The sequence below is a fragment of the Alligator mississippiensis genome, chromosome 6, assembly GCF_030867095.1.
Source record: "Alligator mississippiensis isolate rAllMis1 chromosome 6, rAllMis1, whole genome shotgun sequence".
NCBI lineage: Eukaryota > Metazoa > Chordata > Crocodylia > Alligatoridae > Alligator > Alligator mississippiensis.
This window is the reverse complement of record NC_081829.1, coordinates 95,306,539-95,323,944: the sequence shown is the minus strand read 5'-3', so window position 1 is coordinate 95,323,944 and position 17,406 is coordinate 95,306,539. Positions and strand designations below refer to the sequence as shown.

General features: G+C 40.7%; 1 protein-coding gene across 11 annotated transcripts in view; it reads left to right on the top strand.

Moving 5' to 3' along the window:
- ADD3 (adducin 3) overlaps nt 1–17,406 on the top strand; it is a 173,851-nt gene that overhangs the window by 95,564 nt on the left and 60,881 nt on the right. For 4 of the 11 annotated variants that reach the window (XM_059730187.1, XM_019485980.2, XM_059730186.1 and 1 more), the window contains exon 3: nt 16,783–16,884. The exons of the other annotated variants lie outside the window; for them this stretch is intronic. The gene's annotated coding sequence lies outside the window, so the exon portion shown is untranslated. The remainder of the gene's footprint in view (nt 1–16,782; nt 16,885–17,406) is intronic. 11 annotated transcript variants of the gene reach the window in all.

Below are 17,406 nucleotides of genomic sequence, written 5' to 3'. Positions count from 1 at the left end.
CCCTGGGACTTTGTAGTTACAATGACGCTGTGTAGGTCTCTCTCTTTCTTTATACATCTTTTTAATTTAATTTTTAAAAATTGCAAAATACATACTACCGAGGTATCAGAGATGGATCTTTTAAAAAGTATACTTGTGTAGTAGGTAGTTATTTAGTATCTACTCTGTTGTGGTACTCTATAACCACAAAAATTGTTGCATTTAAGATGGGATTCATGTCAAACAGTTGTGTGAGTGAACTGTGTTACACTGTGCTGATTTACTGATTTCCTATCTGATCACATTTTTTTGTTTAATAACCATCAGACTTGTATTTGCGTAGGGCTTCTTCTTTAGCTTCACTCTAGATTTTACAAAAATGTACAGCTGGAAGTTTTACCATGATCAGTATACTTGGTAACTGATAAATATGAAGATTAGTAAGTAGGTTTGAACAACTAAACTAAACTTTCTCCCACAAACTTGCAGTCATGCTGACATGGTTCATGCTTGTTGCATGTGGCTTTCTGCGAGTACTCCTAATGCAAGGTCACCAGCATCATTAAAAAAACAAAAACAAAACCCCAACATATTTATAACTACATGAATACAATGCTGGGGTTTTTGGAGGTTTGCTTGGTTTTTTTCTTTCCTACTCATCTTAAGAACAAGGATAATCCAAAAGCAGTTGGGCCTTGGCTTCATCCAGTGAAGTTATGGTTTGTAGGTTCTTTGCAAAGTATTTGCATTTGTATGTGTGTAGGTCTAAGAAATTCTACATGATGCTTTTACAATGCTTGGGTCCATAAACAATGAGTTAGTTTTAACTTCTTGAGAGAGTTATAATTATGGATTCAAAGTTACGGTGCATGTTATGCAAAAGGCACAGTTTCTGCAATGAAGTAGAAAACGGCTGATGAAAGTGAGCTGGCGCTCTATCCAGTTTTGTGTATTGTTGTAGAGCATTGTCCTTCAAAAGATCAAACTGTTGTACAATCAATAATGCAGTGTGTCGAGAGGTTTTTTTTTCCACTTAACTATCTTTGTAAACAGCCAGAATTGATATTTCATTGAAACAGCTGATGAATTCTGCCTGTTTTATAAAGATAAGTAACTGGAGGGGAAAAACCTCATAGCATATAACCTTGTTTGACTGCAATAGTTTGATCTTTTGAGGAAAGATGCTGTATAAATAAATACGGAATAAAAGGTCAATCCTTGCTTCTATCAGCTGTATAATAACACAGTGTAAAGTAGCTATAAAATAAGGGAGGGCTATGGAAGAGATGGATTGTCTCAGAATGTCAAGTCTTTACCTAAAGAAAAAAAATATTGGTCCAAATACATCCCCTAGGGTTTGTGGAGTAACACAGTAGATGCCTTTAGTATATTGGCTACTGCATATGGGTTTTTTATACTCGAAGCTGTGTAATTTGCTCTATTGAAGCAAATATTCTTCTACCTCTGCTATCATCTGCGTCTTCATGAATATGTAACAAAGTTAATATTTTTAATTAATCATATAGGCCAGAACCAAAAAAAAAATCTAGTTACAGTGCAGCTGATAATAAAAATAGCTATGCTCAAACAGATTTTGTTAACCCTTTTTATTTTAATAGTTATGTAAAAAAAATAATTAAAGTCATATTACAGTACCTCTTATTTCCTTACGTGTTGTAGGAGGGTATAATACGGGGACATATAATATGAAATTGAGGCCCGCAAGCGTGCGTGAGCTGTGTAAACGTTCTGACTTCCTCTTTGATTTTCTGTTGTTATTGTTGTCGTGTAGGAATACGAGACCCTTTAGAGAATGTGTTTTTCTAACCGACTAGATTTTCAGTTTTTGGTCACAATCAACAATAAAACATGGATCCAAAGCCCCCCAGGGTTTCTGCATGTAAGATTAGACACAGCGTCAGCCTTTGAATTAGTATTTTTGTAAACCCCTCCCCCCCTTTTACTTAACTCTGTTACTGCACTGTTTGTATAGCTGTATATACATAATGATTATTTTATTTTTTGTAATACCCTTGCACCAGGGGTCCTACTTCGTGAGATTAACTTTATGCAAAATTTTAAGTTTCTCTACCTTTCAATAATTAGGTGCTGTTATGGATAGTAATTGGGTAGTATAAAATAGCATATAACAAGCTGCCCACTTACATCTCCCTGCAGTTTCAGTTGGATTCTGTCTGGTTACTCATTCTTTGTCCTTAACTGTTGCATATTGGTATTTTTGGGCACAGTCAAACAGCTCACACATTTCAATGCTGTTAAATCACTTCAGTGCACAGCGTGGATAGCTCATTCATTTGTATTGGCAATTGCTTGGCATGAGTGATGTAATTCACTTGTTGTCACCATTTATGAAAAGTGTAGCCTTTCCAAATTCCTTTTTGAGTACTCAGAGGTATGCAAATTGTTTCCCAGAGATAAATGCAGCGCTTCTTGACTTCTTTGTATTTATAATCTAAATTCAGGTGTGATGCAACAAGTGGAAAGTTCATTATAGTTGGTGGAGTGATATTCTTTTTTGGCCTATGCACTATTAAAGTCCCAAAATAGATATCTAAGTGCTGTGTTGGCCTTGGACAGTCTCTCTATACAGCAAAAGAATTTATGCTAAAGTGAGAAAAAAGGGAGAGGCCACCAGGGGTTACTCAGTAAGGCAGGCATAATTTCTGATTGTTCCATTGAATTATTTAACGCCTGGCTAATTTTAACTCATTGCCATGAAGTGTTTATACTCTTCTACCCACAGTCACATTTTTATGTGCAATTTTAATAAAATAACCATTAAAGTAATGTTAAGGTTGAGAAATCAAGCGCTCCACTCAAAAGAAATACAAATCTGATGAAATTTCAACCTCAACTCTGCCTTTTAGGCCTGCATTTTATATATCCTTTTATTATTAAATTGTCTATTAATGCAATGTATTATGTTCGCTTCTTGGAACATAATACAGAGAGGCAGCTTCTCAATTCTCAAGGATGTGTTGGTCTCTGGAGAGGGCAGCTCCATCGCTGTCATTTTTCCTAAGTTATTGTAATATCTCAGACACCTAAAAAGGTTTAAGAGTTTATTAATCCTTATAAGGTTTGTCTTATTTAAAAAAAAAAAAAAATCAATATGTCCATATGCAAGTCTGTCCTCAGTGTTTATTCTGTTTTTATTCATCGTGGGTGACCTAAACTACTCGGACATCTGCTGGGAGGAGTAGTCAGTCAGGTCTGACTGCTCACATAGGTTCCTAGCTGAGATACAGGACCTCCACCTAACCCAGGAGGTGCACAGTCCCAGCAGGGGAAATGCTTTGCTGAACCTGGTTCTGGCCACAGGTGACATCCTGGTGAGGGGACTGCGGGTTCTCGACCACCTGGGCGATAGCAATCATCACCTACTGGAATTCACCATCCTTGACTTCAGAAGGGCCGATTTCAATGAGGTAAGAAAATTAGTCGGGGAGGCACTGAGGTCCCGGAGGGTAGGGGAGTTGGGAGTCCAAGACGAGTGGTCATTCCTCAAGGAGACGATACTCCAAGCCCAAAGGGTGACAGTCCCAACGCAAGTCAAATGGGGCAAGAGTGCTCAAAAGCCCCCATGGCTCACCGAAGGCATTCAGGGATGTCTGAAAGATATTAAAAAAAAAAAAAAAAAAGAGGCGTACACCCGATGGAAGGGAGGCGCCATCACCAAGGAGGATTATACCTCCATTGCTCGAAACTGTAGGCTGGTTGTTAGGAAGGCTAAGGCAGAGACTGAACTAGGACTAGCAACCAGGATGAAAGATAACAGGAAGTCCTTTTTTAAATGCATAGGGAGTAAAAAGAAAGCACTGGGTAACGTGGGGCCCCTGCAGGACATGCTTGGCAATCTGCTGGTTGCACCAGGTGACAAAGCTGACCTCTTTAATAAATTCTTTGCCTCCATTTTTCTGAGCAGGGACTGGGACATGCCTGCGTCGCCACGCTACCCCCTCCCCCCCCCCTTGGGATTCTGGACAGATTCAGGAGAGGCACTGCCGCCAGGCCTAGGGTCAGAGAGGACCTAGTTAAGGAACTTCTGGTGGGGCTGGACATGTTCAAATCAGCAGGTCCAGATGATCTCCACCGCAGGGTGCCGAGGGAATTAGCAGAGGTCATTGCGGGGCCCCTGGCATGGCTTTACAAGCACTCATGGTGCTCTGGCCAGGTGCCAGAGGTCTGCAAAAGGTCCAGCGTGGTCCCCATTTTCAAAAAGGGGAGGAAGGAGGACCTGGGAAACTATAGGCCCGTTAGTCTTACCTTGGTCCAGGGGAAGCTCTTTGAGAAAATTTATCCAGGAGCACATCTGCGAGGGACCAGCAGGGGAGATTTATGCTTAGGGGCAACCATCATGGGTTTGTTAGGGGCAGGTCTTGTCAAACCAACGTGGTGGCCTTCTATGACCAAGTCACAAAATCCTTAGATGCAGGTGTTGTGCTGGACATAGCCTTTCTGGACTTTAGGAAGGCCTTCGACACTCTCTCTCATCCCATTCATCAGCGATTTGGACGAAAGGATGAAAGGCACCTTGTTCAAATTTGTGGATGACACTAAGGTGTGGGAAGAGGTGGGCACGCTAGAAGGGAGGGACAGGCTACAACTAGATCTGGACAGCTTATAGGGGTGGGCAGATGAGAATAGGATGGGATTCAATGCTGACAAATGCAAGGTACTGCACCTAGGGAGGAAGAACCAGCAGCACACCTATAGCCTGGGGAACTCCTGTCTCATCAGCATAGAGGCAGAAAAGGATCTTGGAGTCATTATTGATTCCAAGATGAACATGGGCTGCCAATGCGAAGACATGGTCAGTAAGGCTAATGGCACTTTTCATGCATCCATAGATGCATCACGAGCAGGTCCAGGGAGGCGATCCTCCCCTCTATGCGACACTGGTCAGGCCGCAGTTGGAGTACAGCGTCCAGTTCTGGGCGCCGCACTTCAGGGGGGATGTGGACAGCATAGAGAGGGTCTGGAGGAGGGCCCCCACATGATTAGGGGGCAGCAGGGCAGGCCCTACAAGGAGAGGCTATGGGACCTGGACCTGTTCAGCCTCCGCAAGAGAAGACTCAGAGGGGATCTGGTGGCCGTCTACAAACTTACCAGGGGGAACCAGTGGGGAGCAGGAGAGTCCCGGTTCCCCCGAGCACCACCAGGAATAACTAGGAATGTCGGCCGTAAGTTAACTGAGAGGAGGTTCAGGCTGGATATCAGGAGGCACTACTTCACTGTCAGGGTGGCTAGGATCTGGAACCAACTTCCAAGGGAAGTGGTGCTTGCTCCTACCCTGGGGGGGTCTTCAAAAGGAGGCTAGATAATCACCTAGCCGGGGTCGTTTGACCCCAGCATCCTTTCCTGCCATGGCAGGGGGTCAGACTTGATGATCTGCTGAGGTCCCTCCCGACCCTACCAACTATGAAACTGAAACATTGCCATTTGGCATTCCTGACCGATATAGTAATGTTTGTTTGAATTACAAAGTTCCCATGCAGAGAACTTGTAACCCAATTTCTTCCTTTTTTTTGGCTTGTTCAACCAGTCAGTGCAATTTTTACTACTTCTGGAGAGTTAGGTGTGTGCCATCTTCCTGATTCCTCATTTACAGAGGAACATGGTTTTTTAAAATATGTTTTTAATCTAATATTCTAAATATTACATAACTTGGAAATGGCCATGATTTTGTTGGACCTTTCCAAAAACTCCCTGAGGCAGACACTGAACATAGAATTCATCCCCAAAGGAGTTTGTCTAAATGGGTTGAGTAAATGAAAACATAGAGGTAGAAAAGAGCATCATCGTAGGTGTCGACTGTGCCTCCCTTCGACTATGGGGCTATTTATAAGTAATTTTCTAAATAGAGTTATTCAGGCCTTTTGATAAAATCTGCATTGGTTTCATTCGTCTCGGTATTTTTTTTGACTCCTTGGTTTAAAAGCAGGCTTACCACATGGAAATCAGGACATCATCTGGGACATTGCCCCCGCATCTCCCCCACGCTCTCACAAGTCAGTGAGGCAGGGCTGTATGCCATCTGCAAGGCGCTCCATGCTGCTTTGACTCCTGTTCAGACTGTGCCCTGCACCCCTGCATTTCCAAGGTGCCCATTATAATTCCCAATAGCCGACCAGGACCAGCCTCTGAAATCGGGACTGTCCCAGTTAAAATGGGACCTATGGTCACCCTACTTAAATGGGATAAAGAAGGAAGATGATTTAAACAATTAATACCCATTTTCAATCAGTCATGGGCACTGATATATAAATCCTCTGAGAAACTAAATCCTTGGAAGTTCATGTGGTTTTGAAGTTTCCTATGTGTATGCATATATGTGGTTTATATATATTACAGTATGTATGTAAAGAAGCCATGAATAAGTGATATTTTATGGAATACATTATATTACCTAAAAGAGTAAATAGGGTTATTTCATGTATGTTTCATTATGTTACAGACATAGTACTCTATTCCATAACATTTCTAACAGTGTTCATCTTTGCAATTAGTTCAGCCAAGTATAAATGATGGTAATAAACTTTCCTCAAGGTGAGTCATGACGTCGGTGGCAGCCACTTGTAACATATATTAAGATTCTCAGGACTCACTGGAGCATGAAGGTTTAGTTTAGCTAACTTAGTTGACTAGCTATGATTCCAGTCAGCCTATAAGATAATACCTTACAGAAGGACACTTGTTTTTCAACCTATGAGGATTTCTGCAGTTTATTTCCTACTGCTAAGAGTTGCACTTTGAAATTGTCAAACAAAATTATTTATTTACCACCCTTCCAAAGAAAGACTGTGGGTGGCTTGCCATAAGAGCCAGAACACAGAAAAGCTAGTGGAATTTCAAAGTAAAATATAAATCCAGAACTTCCTAAACAATATCTCAGCTTAGCCTCACTTGCCAAACACCTGCCCAAATAGAAAGTCTCACAGCGCTTCCGGAAGATGTCCAGATTTGGGTTCTGGCAGGCCTCAAGATGGGGCAGGAGTTCCAAAGCTGAGGAATGACTGCTGAGAATGATCTCCCATGTGTGTTCACCAAGGAAGCTCGATGCGCTGATTGTATTAACAGGCCATTTGCTCTGGGCTGACTGTGAGGATTGCAGTGGGGCATAAAGGAGACATGGCCCCTTAGATATATAGGGCCCATACTGTTTAGGGCCTTGAAGGTCAAGACCAGCACCTTGAATTGTACCTAGAAAGCTATTGTAAGCCACGCAGACTCTGGAGAACTAGAGTTGCTGCTCTGGTGACCCATACCCATCACAAATCATGTGAGTTTATTCTGCACTAGCTGCAGCTTCCAAATGGTCATCGAGGGCAGGCCCATGTACAGCTTAAGGAAATCTGGTTTGTTTTTTTTACTAGCAACAGCTTGTTGTATGGCTTTTTATGAGTACTAATGTAACATGGTAGGAATTAGTATGTGCTCATATAAAGTTGCTCTCTCATGCAGCATTTCTGAACGTGTGGGTTGCCACCCAAAAATGGGTTGCAAAAATACATGAAAGGGTCACAAATAAACTTTAAAACTGGATCAACAAACTTTAAAAATGGATTCTCCTTTAAAGGAGAAAAACGTAGGAAACCATGGCTTTTTCCTTGCAGACTGGCAGAGTTCCAGCCTGCAAGGGGCTGCTTGGGGCCCCCCATGCCTCCCCACCTCCACCCCCTGCCCCACACACTGTGGGGTTGGGGAGCAGCAGGTTGGGAGCAAGGGGTGCTGGGTCGGGACTAGCCATTGGTGGGGTTTTTTTTGTTTTGTTTTTTTGTTTGTTTATTTTGTTTTGGGGGGGGTTGTTTTGTTTTTTTGGGTTTTTTTTTATGAATGAGTCCTGGTAGAAAAAAGGTTGGAAACCACTGCTCTAGTGGCTGGCCCACAGGGTGGTTAGCCTGTGAGTATTTTTTTTTTTTTTTTTTTTAATTAGTAAAGGCCAAAGAAGCTCTCTTTTAGTCATGTGATTTTGAGTTGAATGATAAGAGCGAACGTATGTGATTTAATATAGTCATTGCATCTCTGGGGAATCAGGTTTTGCCCCACTGTGTGTTTACTCGAGACGCTGACTGCGCAGTAGCGTGTCACAGCGTGCAGTGCTAATACACTACTGCGCTGTATTAGGCTACTGCGCAGTAGCGTCATCTAAAAGGTGTTCACCGACACTACTGTGCAGTTACTCTGTTTACTGCACATTTTAGTAGTTGCTAATACAAATACTAAATAAATGTGCAGTAGCGTCTCGTGGCAATGCACCCAGTAAGGGATCCATGCTCCACTAAAGTTGTGCCTACCCTGAAATCCACAAGAACACATTTCTGTATAATAACCTTAAATATACTGAACGAAATTCTGCCCTTGTCTATAGCTATTGCATCTCAAGAATTAATGAGACAAGAAGTTGGCCCATTATATATGCTCAACCGAGAGAATCTGCTCTCTTGTACTTCCGTGGTGAAAGTAAACTCGACCACTTTAAGGCGGTGTCCTGGAATCTACCTGTTTGGCAAGCAGCAATAAAATACTAATATTTTGGCATATTTCACATGCCATAGACATGTGGATTTTTGAGAATTTTGCACATTGTCTTTGCCAATCGTAATAGTGTCTGTTCTAGACCCTTAATTTAACTTTGCTGGCAGTTTTTTCTATGCTTATCTGGGGGAGCGAGAGAGGAGAAAAGGGGTAAGTTTATCCTCTTAGTGTAGATACGCAATATGCTGGCAAGCTACAAAGAGTCAGATCTGGATTTCATTTCTTCTTCTTTGACTCTGTGATCCAGCGCACATTCCTAACATGTTACAAACAGCTTGTGTCTCTGAAAGTGCAGTATCAGTTTTCAATGGCAAAAGCCCCTAAAGGAAACAGGCCGATTCTTCCATACGCAAACAGCTGGGAAGTTGTGGATGGAATTAATTGCTGATATATACTGACTGTTTTTCTTCTCTTGTCATTTCCTTTGCAGCTGTGAAAGACAAGGGTTTTTTTGGATTTTGAGGAAAACAGACATTTTCAACAGTAGCCAATCTAAGATGATTAAAATGTGTACATTCATTTGGATTCACATACACCAGCATAAAACTTTCTCTCCCGAGTTCTGAAAATCTGTGGCATTAAATGTAAATTCAATACAGACGTTCTGGCCAGGATTTTCACTAGTGACTTTTAGGTGTTCAGCCCAATAACCTGCAAAGGGATCTTGACTTTCAGATTGTGAAAATGAGGCTACTTCAACAGGTCTCCAAAATCAGAAGTCAGTTTCTAAAATCTTGCCCCTATACCTGCATCTCTAAAGCAATAACACTAATGGGTTGCGTGTTATATATGGTAGTATAATAAATAGTCCGTCATGTTTTGGCCCTAAGGGAGTAGTCAGGAGGTTTTTACTTCCATCATGGGATTGGAAAGCCACATGTTATCAGCAACATTGCATGCCAGAGCAAAGGTTTGTCAGCCCTCCTTCAACACATCACAAATCAAAATGCCCATTCAAGAGCAGCTTCCAAACATTAAAGGTGAGAGGGTCTGTGACTTGCTGATTTAGTATTAATATCAGTGGAAAAAAATCTGTGGTGTACTGATAAAGATAATATTTTGCTAGTTTCCATCCTCTAAAACCTGAAGACACTTTTCCCATTGTTTATAAAACCATTTAAATTCATCATGCTGTAGGGGGGTGTAGGTTGTAGCCGTGTTGGTCTAAGAACATAGGCAGACAAGGTTCTTTGGGTGAATCTGATATCTTTTATTAGACCAACTAAATAGTTGGAGAACAATATTTAAGCAAGCTTTCGGGTTCAAAAACCCTTCGTCGAGCTAAGGGAGTTTCAGCAGTTGATGTGTGCTCTTCCTAGATGGAATGAAAAGCAAAGAAGCCAGAGGCTGTGCTGGTATGCATACAAGACAGGCAGTCAGTGAAAATGTAGATTGACTCCTCAGTGGGTGATTGAATCCTCAATCTACATTTTCACTGACTGCCTGTCTTTTATGCATACCAACACAGCCTCTGGCTTCTTTACTTTTCATTCCATCCAGGAAGAGCACACACCAACTGCTGAAACTTCCTTAGCCTGATGAAGGGTTTTTGAACCCGAAAGCTTGCTTAAATATTGTTTTCCAACTATTTAGTTGGTCTAATAAAAGATATCATGCTGTAGAGGGTTTTTTAGGCCTACTCTGCATTTAGTAAAAGTTTCCCAGGGTATCATCTACCTGTTCTCTGAGTAAAATAAGTTTTACTAGCAAAGCCTTTCCTTTTTTTTCCTATCACAAGTCCTTAGGGCTTCTATTAGGAGTTTTATTTTTATTTTTAATGGCTATATTGGAGAACATTTTTAACAAATATATGAATAATATTAAGTTTTATAAATATATTGGACCAGCTCATAGGCCACTTGTTTAGAGACGAAGTGCAGTCTAGGTTCATCCTCAAGTTCCTTGAAAACCATTAGCTCATCTAGTTTTGGAGCACAGAATCATCTAAGCCTTAAGACTAAGTCACAAAAATGTACCAAGGGGGAGGAGGACCAACATTTTGCCTTTTGAGTTTACAGATTTCCGGCACTTAACCATGGAGAAATAGGATGGCACTTAGATACCTAAGTTCATTAATAGGGGTAATAAGATCTGGTCCAGGGATTCAAAATCAGTTCCCACCCTCCACAGTGGCCTTGAGTAGCACCTGAGTACAAAGTATACCCACTGGTGATCTAAATCAGGGCAGTTGAACTGGCAGGCTGCTTGTGACCCCTGAAGGGCTGGCATGTAGCCTGAGAGTTCCTGCTCAGCTGCCACTCTTCTCCACCACTTCCTGCCCTCTTGGTTGTTCCTGTCCCAGTGGCTTCGAAGGGGCTGGAGTGCCTGAGCTGCACATGCAGCAGAGAAGGGAGCTGGGCTTTCTGCAGTGCAGGTGGGTACTGCGTGTAGCAGAGAGAAGCCAGGCTACTTGTGCTGTGTGAGAGATGGGGAGCTGCCCACCTGGCTGTAAGAGGGCAGAGGGGAGGTACCAGCCTGCCCATGCTGCAGAAGGAGCAGGGGGAAGCTGTAGAAGGGGCATATGCAGCACCCAACTCCTGGGTCTGTGGTTCCTGTGGTGTGTGTCCCCAAGACATCCAGAAGCTGGACAGCTGGGATAAAAATTAAGCAATGCCTCGCATAACAACATTACTAGCTTCATGTGAGGACATGTGGCAGAACTTGGACCAAACTGTTTTTAAGGTGTTGTAGAGCTGCAGTAAGATTAAGAAAGCTCAGAGTAGTATTAGCAAATAGGGGTGAGGAAAATGCACTGTCACAAGAGTTGATGGGACTGATGAACGAAGAGAACAATTGTTTGTTTTTTAAACTTGTGTTTTCTGTCACTGCAAAAAAGTGAATTATCTACACACAGGTTAAAGCCCTTATATAAGACATGATTTCTGTATCTGTACGTAATTATTTGATTTTAAACGGGCGTATCGTTGGTGCACCCCGTCCTAAATATGTCATATTAAGGACTTTTTTGGCAGGTAGTAAGAGTTATGGAAACAATTAAAATTCCTACACAACATCAGATCGCTTGTTTATTTGAAAGAGTGGGTGGTGTTTGGGAAATAAAGGGCAGATCTCTGCTTAAAACAAAAGTGATTTGTTTTGGAACGGTATGTGTTGGAGGGGTGGGAAGGGGGCGCCGGCAGGCTATACCAGAAAGCTTTGCCTTGTTTTATGTTTTCTGGTTTTTATGACCTTTGTCAGCCAGGCTGGAAATTTTAGTTAGTTTAGCTGAGGGGGTTTTTGTAGTTCAGTGACTGATAAATGAAAAAGTTGTTTGCTATCCTACTGGCAAATAGGTCTGTTGTACTAGCTAATAACATGTCTGTGCTCATAAAGCACTACAGAATGATACGAAAGAGGTGAAATGCATCATATGTGATTTCCTGTACAATGAGTGTATGAAACCTGCTAAAACTGAACTTAGGATCTAAACAGTTTCTAAGAAACTTTCATGCCCGTTCTTTTCCAGCACGCCTGACTTAAAAGTTTAAATGTGGGAAAATGTACTGCCCCTAAGAGGTGATGGAATGGATTCAGTAAGTCCAATTTATCGCATGGAGAATTTCTTGTCCTGGAGAAGCTGCAGCGATATGGTCCTGTAGCTCACATAAGTGCCTGCTGGTGGTACTTGCTACACATATATGAATTTGCATTCTCTGCAACTTGGGAGTTGTGGGTTCTTTTTTCAAAAAGTGCTCCACCCTTGCTCTGTTGCATAAACTGGATAGCTTGAAAAATCACAAAGGTCATTTCTAGGCCAAGTTTTCTTCAGAGTGGCCACATCACATGTTATCTGTTTTAAACTACAGCTTTTTTGAGCAATATGATGTCTGGTGCAATATACTTCCATAGAGAGAGAAGCAGTTTGTATATGTTTTTAGTTCTATAGCAACAGTAAACCACATGCAGGATTAATCCTGTATCTGGGAGGAGTTTGTGGCTTTCCTTCTTAATTAACAGCCACAGTTTCTCTATGCAGGAAAGTAACTGAAACTGCGCAGAGAACTGTTCAGGTAGTTGTGGTGAAATGCTTGATTTTCAAGACTTCAAACTTAAGAACATTTAAAAACCCTTCACTGACCACAAAGTATTGTGAAGTGCTTGTATATTAGACATTTTCTTAATCAACCTTTTTTTAATAGGTTGGATCCAATAAATAAATGCCAAATGCAGTTAATACATCCTTGAGATTTGCTCTGTATGTAACTTGCATGATTCAGTTCACTGACACATCCGTGGTCTGGCGGTGCTGAAGCTCGAGACATCGTGGCATGAACTTTGTGTAAGAGTGGGTTCATTCAATAAAAAATAAAAGGAGCATTTAAAGAGCCTTTTATTCCTACCATAAAGATGCTTTGTGCTGTTGCTGCTGCATGTATTTGACAGAGCTGTTGAGAAGGGATGCAGCAGAAAGTTCTTCTTGAAGCATATTTTGATTCCTTTCTGCTTCAAACTTTTTTTGTTCCCAAACTTCAGTGATGTGATGTGAATGGTGAGTTGAGATTTGTTGTTGTTGTCTGATGTTTTTCCACCTTACTCGGTTAATCCAAGTTTTCTTCTGCTCACTTTTCCTCAGTTGTCTTGGTGAACTGTGTTTCTCTTAGGAACATGGAGTCTTTTCCTGATCTCATGTAAATCAGTGGGAACTTGAATTTCAGTAAGAGCTGGATTAGGTTTCTGGTTTGCAGTACATGTCAGTGGCTTAGATGAACATGGCTACATCACAACTGGATCCTTTTCTGAGCCTGATGTGATGTAGGCAGCTTCAGGAACTCACTATAAGATTTATTTCAACTGCACTAAATCAAACACAGAGGATGTGTTTTAAACTGTGTATGGGCAGACTGTATCCTGGATTAAATCAAAATTGCATAACCTGTAGCTCTGAAATAGAACACAACGTGGGTCACGTGCGTTCTGCTTTAGCTTGGTATCTTCGATTATTAAATCAAAATGGGTAAAATTTTATAGGAAAGCTTGTGTTGTAATGAATGTTTATTACTCTGTGTTTAGAAACAATGTTTGTTCAGATGTAAAATTATAGTGTGTTGTGTGCATTTAAGTTTTATTAGTACATCTCTAATAGTCTGGAGTGATGCAAGGCATATTACACATTTTATTTCCTTACTTCTAGAGTTTGCTGATGCCCAAAACATGCAACTGCTCTTAAGCAGATTTTATTATGCTGCAGTTTCTTGTAAAACTGCATTTGACATTTTGAAGTGTTCTTTATGCAGAATTATATTTTTAAAAATTCCTAGAAACAGCTTTTATTTCAACATGTAGAAATAAATATTTCTTTAATAATGTGTTGTTTTGTTTTGATTTTCTTTTTTTAGCGGCATTCATTCTGTACTCAGCTTTGTCGTCGTTTTGCATTGTTTCCACATTCTAGCGCTCTAATCCATTTCCTCGCTTCATTGGGCACTGAAAGTGACAGAAATTGACTAGAACGAGAGTTTTCTGATTGGTGCTAAGGAAGCAGCCCGAGTGGTGAATTTGAATTTACTATTCCGTCAACAAATTTGCATGGTGTTACAGGAGCAGGAATTATGGAGTCAATTATGGAATCAATATAGACTAAATACTTGGTTTTTTGGGGTTGTGTTTTTTTTTAATGTATGGTTGCAGTTGTGTTTCCCTATCCAAAAATAAATCTCCATGAAGACAAAGTAGTTCAGTATTTGGTTGGATTATCCATAACTTCACCACAATAAAAAAGACTTTCACTACGCAAAGGTAGGAGATTTTAAACTGCAGCACAGATGGAGAGCTTTGGCAGGGAAAATTCTGGAAAAGAATTTGTTCCTCTGTTACCTTGCAGAAAAGTCGTGCTCCGTAGCTTTCCATGCTACATCTCAATTATGCCTCAGTTCAGTTATGCAATCTCAGGAGACTGTTCTCCCATTGAATGCACTCGCCTTGTTCTCATTAAGGATAATGGGAGTCATGTGTGCATATCAATGGGAGAACAGACTCTTAAAATGTTTCTGGTAGATTTGATGGAGACAGAGCACATTTTCATTATTACTGTATTATTCCAGACAGTAAGAAGTCTTACTAGCAGAATGTTAATTATCTTTAGTGCGCTTGTTAATTGGAAGAGTAGATATAGTGAAAACTTGTAACAAGTGACTTTTGAATTTACCATACACTGTTGGATTAATTTGCCTGTCTACCTGTCTACGCCAGGTCTTCCAGTCATATGACTGAGCATGTATCTATGATCTGTAGCATATGTTTCGTATACAGGTTTCCCTCGGTTGATGCAGGTTCTGTATGTGCGAATTCGCTCTTGTGTAAATTCACTCTTACGCAATCGGTGTGGTGGAAGCCCACAGTCAGCTGATTTGTGTGGTGCATTGCGCGAGTGATGCGCACCAAAATATAGTCTCCTGTGTGGATCTGCGCTCCTCGCTCGTTGTCTGCAACAAAAGTTTCTGTACTTGCCATCCCCGTTAATGATAGTGCCCTGTGCTTGTGTGCACTGTCTGCTGTTGGTGAATACCAAAATTGTCTTGTAAAAGTGGTAGAAATGGGCCTGGGGGTCAGGACAGTCGAGGTCTTGGAATGTAGCCCTATTTGTTCCATTGTAAAGTGGGTCCCTTTATGTGAATTCAAGTTATGTGCCGTTTTCCAGGAACGCATGTACCGCATAAAGCTAGGGAAACCTGTAACCTATTGTAACACTTTTGCTACTTTAGAAATGTGTGAGATCAAAAAATAAAATTAACCAAAAAAGTTACTGAATTTGAGTAACTTGAGAGGGAGTTTGATATTGTCTTATATGCTTACACTTTAGAAAGGTTACCATATAACTGGATTTTAACCATTTTAGACATATTATTTTCTCTGAATCTTAGAAGTTCTGAGCCTGAACCTAATCTTTCAATGTAGGATTTCACGTACAGTACAGACTGTCCCAGGAATAATTATAATTGGGCATGCACAAAATTGAGGTACATTTTTTTTTTTTTTCAAACTGTTGAACGATAAATCACACAAAATACAATGCAATGACAGCTTGATTTGCAGAGTGCACAAGCCACATACTTACTAATAAGCTAAAGCCATTATTTCTCTGTCATTCTGCAATCACAGAAGAAGATTGCCACTCCTTCTGTGAACAGAGATCTTGGCTGATGGCCTGTAATGCACAGTGGGAATTCACTTCCTGTCAGGAAATGCTGTTTTTCAGTGTTTTATCTTGTTGAGGCAATCATGAGTGAACAATGGGCTATTAAAGTATTAGAACAACAAGTGTCATAACTAACCCAATATTGACTTTGTTGTGAGTCCTATCCTAAAAGAGAGCATTGGCCTGCCTTCCGAATTAGTTCAATAATCAGTAGCTACAGTTTGTCACAGCTTTAACCACATTGTGTTTTAAATACTAAGCAGAAATGTGCGTGGACCTACAAGAGGTTCCTCTCATAGCTTCCTGTTGTAAAATAGACAAAAATACTCTTAATAATTAAAGAGTATTGGCAAAGAGAAGTTATTTCTTATAGTTGAAAACTAAATTGCTTCGTTCTGAAAATGCAACACAAAAGCCTTTTTTTTTTTTTCTCTTCTTGCTTTGTAATGACAAGGCGTTGTGAAGGATGACTATAAAAATTGGTACCTGGAAGTTTAATTTCTTGTGCGTGTATCCATGTGTTCTGTATTTAAAGGTGCTCGATTTCAGATTTTTTTTTTTTTTAAAGGTCTCTTCTAATTTCCAGACTTTCAAAATCAGAAAGTCGAGCAGAATTTTTCCCATCTTTTAGGCATCACCGCTAGCACTGTGAAAGGTTGCATGCATCTTCAGCTTAACCGCTGCAGTTGCAGTGTTTTTCAGTGACATTATAAGTAAAAATGAGCAAAACGTTAGTAAATTGATTCGGATGAGCCAGAAAGAAGGGAATCCAACTTGCTGCCCAAGAGTTTGTTTCCTGTGAAGTGTCACAGGAGTTCAAATATCAGGAAAATACTTTAGTCAGTACATTAGAGAGAGGGCTCTGCTGTACACATAAGAGGTTGAACTCTTGAATAAGTGCCATCTTTACATAAAAGCCTTTCTTCAGAGAAGAGATGCTCTTTAAAGAGAGTCGGAAGAGATTATGGAATGACACTGGTGTTTCATTGCAACAGTGAAGTGAGCTTCCCATTTATAATATAAATTTTCACACTGGTACATAATGCCCTTAACAATCGAAAAGAAAAGAAATCAGTCCTCCTGAAATATCATACCACATCTCCTTCCAGGGTAGAATTTTTCTGCCTCCCTTTGGGTGGAGCGAACAGATCTAATCCGTGAGTAATGTGCAGACCAGTGGATGCCCTCCATTATGAGAGAGAAAAATTAAGGTAAGGAGACTAGTCTTTCTCTCTTATGCATTTGTGTGATGAAAACAAACTTTGTTTTGTTAGTTCTAGGGGTTTTCTTTGCAAATATGTATTAGTGCAGAAGTGTTGCATGCAACCTGGGTCCCTGTCTACACTCTGATATGGAGTTACAGACGTTAACCCAAAGCCTGTTAAAGCTTGTCATTGCCTTCAGTGTCCTAGGATTGGCTTTTAGACATCAGTACTGATAATTTTGCCATTGATTTCACTGTTCAGTCGAGCTCTTGCTTACAGGAAAAAGGATTTAAAAATGACCATGTCCATCTCTCTTCAGTTCAGTAAGAGCATGTGAGGAATCTGTGACAGCAGCTGCACCCTGAGAGAGTGAGTGTCATGTCTCTGCTGCGTTGGATATAGTGAAGGCCATTATAATTTCATTAGGTGGTTGGCAATGGCTGTGGCCCTCGTGAATTTTCACAAAGGAATTTCTGTTCAAAATCAATGCAACAAGAACATTTGTATGTTTGCAGCAGGTTTCCATGG